General features: G+C 38.5%; 1 pseudogene; it reads left to right on the top strand.

Annotated features, from left to right (window-relative positions):
- Positions 1–1,746: 1,746 nt before the first annotated feature.
- On the top strand, positions 1,747–3,681 carry LOC132020237 (heterogeneous nuclear ribonucleoprotein A1-like 3; annotated as a pseudogene).
- The last annotated feature ends 1,537 nt before the right edge of the window (positions 3,682–5,218 follow it).

Here is a 5,218-nt window from a genome sequence, read left to right on the forward strand (position 1 = left end):
AGCTGCTTAACCAGCTGAGCCACTTAGGTGCCCCCATGAATTCAATATTAATGAATCAACACTAAATAGTAAATATGGTGTCTTTAGACAGAAACACGTATAAAACAAAGTTATATATTATTAGTTGATGAAAATGACACGTTGCACAAACCTAACCCTGCATTTCCCCTAAGGTCAATAATTCAGTATTCGCTAAATTCAGTGTTTGGAATGATTTTGTAGAACATAACTACCAGGAATAATGAGAATAGGCTCTGTATCCATACAATGGAGTACTGTTCAGCAGTTAAAAAGGACCAAACCACTGATCGATGCAACAACATACATGAACCTCAAAGACACGCTATGTATGTAGGAAGAATGGGAAATTGAGACCCAAAGGAACATGACAATTCATAACATACAATTAGATAATTTTATTATTATTATTATTTAAAGATTTTATTTATTTATTTATTTGACAGAGATCACAAGTAGGCAGAGAGGCAGGCAGAGAGAGAGGAGGAAGCAGAGTCCCTGCTGAGCAGAGAGCCCGATGCAGGACTCGAGCCCAGGACCCTGGGATCATGACCTGAGCCAAAGGCAGAGGCTTTAACCCACTGAGCCACCCAGGCACCCCGGATAATTTTATTATTGAGCAAAAAAATACCACAATGTAGACAAGTTACTCACAAGTGGCTACAAAGCTACAGTGGATTTTTAGTTCTATTTATCTGGAATTAAACCTAAAGTTGTTATACAGCATTCTTTTTTTTTTTTTTTTTTTTTTTTTTTTTGGTCCTGCGAGGAGCCTGACGCAGGACCCTGGGATCGTGGCCTGAACCAAAGGCGGTTGCTTAACGGACTGAGCCACCCAGCTGCCCTCCCCCCCCATCTTATTTTTAATAGATAAAGCAATTTTTTCAATTTGTGTTACTCGATATATTGAGCTTACTCTGACATCATCTTTTTACAATTCTTTATCAGGCTTACTCTGATGTCCTGATTTTCATAATCAATCAGATTTACTTTCATATTCTGTTCTTCATAGCTTTTATCAGCACCTCCTCTGGCTTCCTCTGCTAATGCATCTGGTACATACAAGCCATTACATGCTTCAACATTCCTCAATAACTTTTCCCACTTGTGAAAGAATCCAGATGCAAAAGACTACACATTACATGATCTCATTTCTGTGACTTTTCCAGAAAAGGCAAATCCCTTTTGATTTTTTTAAATTTTTTCAAAGATTTTATTTTTGAGTAATCTCTATACCCAACCTTGGGCTCAAACCCACAAGCCTGAGATTGTGCTCTATTGACTGACCCATCCAGGTGCCCTGGCAAATCTCTTTTTAAAACTGGGATATAATTGGCATGTACTGTTGTGTTAGTTTTAGGTGTACAACATGATGTTTCAATAGATGTATAGATTGTGAAGTGATCACCACAAGAAGTTTAGTTAACATCCATCACCATGCATGGTTACATTTTTTTCTTATGAGAATTTTTAAGACCCACTCTCCTAGCAACTTTCCAGTGTACAGTACAGTATTGTGAAGCCTGCTGTACCTTAAATCACAGGACTTACTTGTAACTGGAGGTTTGTGCCTTGCACCACCTTCATCCATTTCTCTTGCCCCCTCATGCTCCACCTCTGGCAACCACTAATCTGTTCTCTGTATCTGAGTGGCATTTTGTAAAACACTTGTTTGTTTCTTTAGATTTCACATGTAAATGAGATCATAAGGTATTTGTCTTTTTCTTTATGACGTATTTCACTTATACTGCCCTCAAGTTGCATCCACATTTTTCCAAATGACGGAATTTCCCTTTTTATGAGCAGTTTTCCATTGTATATGTATGCCACATTTTCCTTATCCATTGATGGACACTTAGGTTGTTTCCGTGTCTTGGCTATTGGAAATAATGCTATACTGAATAAATGGGGGTGCAGATATCTTTTTGATAGTGATTTTGTTTTCTTTGAATCCATAATGGGGTTGCTGAATCACGTATTAGTTCTATTAATTTTTTGAAGAACTTCTATAGTCTTTTCCATCGTGGCTGTACTAATTTATATTCCCACTAACAGCGCCCGGGGGTTCCTTTTTTTCCACATTATTGCCAATACTTGTTAGTTCTTGCCTTTCTGATATAGCCATTTTAGCAGGCATGAGGCGATTATCTCATTGTGGTTTTTATTTGCATTTCCCTGATGATTAATGATATTGAGTGTCTTTTCATGTACCTGTTGGCCATCTGTATGCCTTATTTTTGAAAAATGTCTCTTTCAGATCTTCTGCCAATTTAAAAAACCAGGTTGTGCCTTTCTGCCTGTGGACACTGCCAGGTAAGCATGTTAAAATCTCCCTCCCACCGCCATCATGTGTCAGTCAGAGTCTCCCACAGACCCTGAACAGCTGCGGAAGCTCTTCATCGAGGTTTGAGCTCGGCAACAACGATGAGTCTGGGGAGCCGCTAGGAGCAATGGGAACACTTATGGCCTGTGTGGTAATGACAGATCCAAAGACCAAGCACTCCAGAGGCTTTGGGTTTGTCATGTACACCACTGTGGAGACGGTGGATGCAGCCATGAAGGCAGGGCCACACAAGGTGGATGGAAGAGCTGTGGAGCCAAAGAGGTCTCTCTCAAGAGAAGATTCTCAAAGACATGGTGCCCACTTCACTGTGAAAAAGATTTTTGTCAGCATTAAAGAAGACACTGAAGAACATCATCTAAGAAATTATTCTGAACAGTATGGAAAAACTGACGTGACTGACATCATGACTGACTGAGGCAGTGGCCACAAGAGAGGCTTTGCTTTTATAACATTTGATGACCATGACTCTGTACCCAAGACTGTCATTCAGAAATACCACACTGTGAATGGCCCCAACTGGGAAGTAAGGAGAGCCCTATTGAAGCAAGAGGGGGCAAGTGCTTTATCTGGCCAAAGAAGTCTAAGTAGCTCTGGAAACTTTGGTGGTGGCCGTGGAGGTGGTTTCGGTGGGAATGACAACTGTGGTCATACAGGAAACTTAGATGGCAGTCAAGGTGGTGGTGGATATGGTGACCGTGGGGATGGATATCGTGGATTTGGTAATGTTAGAAGCAACTCTGGAGGTGGTGGAGGCTATAATGATTTTGTCAGTTATAATAATCAATCTTTAAAATCTGGACCCATGAAAAGAGGATATTTTGGAGGCTGAAGCTCGGCCCCTGTGGTGGTAGAGGCCAGTACTTTACTAAACCATGAAACCAAAGTGGCTACAGTGGTTCTAGCAGTAGCAGTAGCAATGACAGTGGCGGGAGGTTTCCATTGCTTCCAGGAAGCAGAGCTCAGTGGGAGAGGAGAGCCAGAGAAATGACAGGGAAGCTACAGGTTACAACAGATTTGTGATCTCAGCCAAACACAGTGGTGGCAGGGCCGAGCTATTACAAAGAAAACATGTTTTAGACAATACTGATGTGTATGGGCAAAAAACTCAGTGTCTGTATTTGTGACTGATTGTTTAACAGGTTATTTTAGTTTCTGTTCTATGGAAAGTGTAAAGCATTCCAAGAAAGGGTTCTAATGTAGTTTTTTTTTTTTTTCACCCATGCTGTTGATTGAAAAATGTAATCGTCTGATCATGATGCTGAATAAATGTGTCTTTAAAAAAATTAAAAACAAAAAATAAAAAATAGATCATTTTCCTATTGGGTTGTATGAATTCTTTATACTTTTTAATATTAGCCCCTTATCAGGCATGTGATCGGTAAACATTTTCTTCCAATCTGTAGGTTGCCTTCTCATTTTGTTGATGGTTTCCAGAAGCTTTGTGGTTTTATGTAGTCCCTAGGAGCTTACTACCTATGTTTTTTTCTAGAAGTTTTATGGTTTCAGGTCTTATGTTTGAGTCTTTGATCCATTATGAGTTAATTTTTGTGTATGGTGTAAAGTAGTGCCCCAGTTTTATTCTTTTGCAAATGGCTCTCCAGTTGTCTCAATATCATGTATTGAAGAGACTGTCCTTTTTTCATGATATATTTTTGATTTTTTGTTGTAATTAATTGACCACCTATGCATGGATTTATCTCTGGGTTTTATTCTGTTCCACTAATCTATATGTCTGTTTTTATGCCAATACCATACTATTTTTATTACTATTGCTTTGAAACACAATTTGAAATCTGGAAATGGGATACCTCCAGCTTTGTTCTTTTTTTCTCCAGATTGCTTTGGCTCTCCAGGGTCTTCTGTGGTTCCATACAAATTTTTATATTTATTTGTTCTCTTTCTATGAAAAATACCATAGGGATTTTGATAAGCACTGCACTGAGTCTGTAGATTGCTTTGGGTGGTATGGACTTTTTAACAATATTAATTCTTCCCCAAAAACCCAATATTAATTCTTCAGTTCATGAGCATGGAATGTCTTTCTACCTTTTTGCATCTTTTTCAGGTTCTTTCACCAGTGTCTTATAGTTTTCAGTGTATGGTCTTCCGTCTCCTTGGTTAAATTTATTCCTAGGCATTGTATTTTATTTTATTTATCTTAAAAAAACATTTTTTTAATTTTATTTATTTATTTGACAGACAAAGATCACAAGTAGGCAGAGAGACAGGCAGAGAGAGAGGAAGGGAAGCAGGCTCCTGGCCAAGCAGAGAGCCCCATGCGGGGCTTGATCCCAGGACCCTGGGATCATGACCTGAGCCAAAGGCAGAGACTTTAACACACTGAGCCACCCAGGTCCCCCAATTTATCTTAAAAATTTTTTTTAATTTTTTTCTTAGTAATCTCTATACCCAATGTGGGGCTTGAACTCATGACCCCGAGATTAAGAGTCATATGCCAGCCAAGAGTCCCCTCTTCCTAGGTATTTTAATCATTGTGATTCAGTTGTAAATAGGATTGTTTTCTTAACTTCTCTTTGTGATAGTTCATTATTCATGTATAGAAATGCAATTGATTTTTGCATATTGATATCGTATCCTGCAACTTTACTGTATTTGTTAGTTCTAACAGTTTTTTTGGTGGAGTCTTTAGTGTTTTCTATATATAGTATCTTATCTACAAATAGAAATAGTTTTACTTCTTCCTTTCTGTTTTGAATGGCTTGTATTGTTTTTTTTTTCTTTCCTAATTCATCAGTTAGGACTTCTAGTACGATGTTGAATAAGAGAAAAGGCAAATCTTGTAAGGATAGAAAGTAGATAGAAAATAGAAAGTTAAGGTGTTTGCCTGGGACAGGG

Source organism: Mustela nigripes, chromosome 6 (genome assembly GCF_022355385.1).
Source record: "Mustela nigripes isolate SB6536 chromosome 6, MUSNIG.SB6536, whole genome shotgun sequence".
Classification (NCBI taxonomy): domain Eukaryota; kingdom Metazoa; phylum Chordata; class Mammalia; order Carnivora; family Mustelidae; genus Mustela; species Mustela nigripes.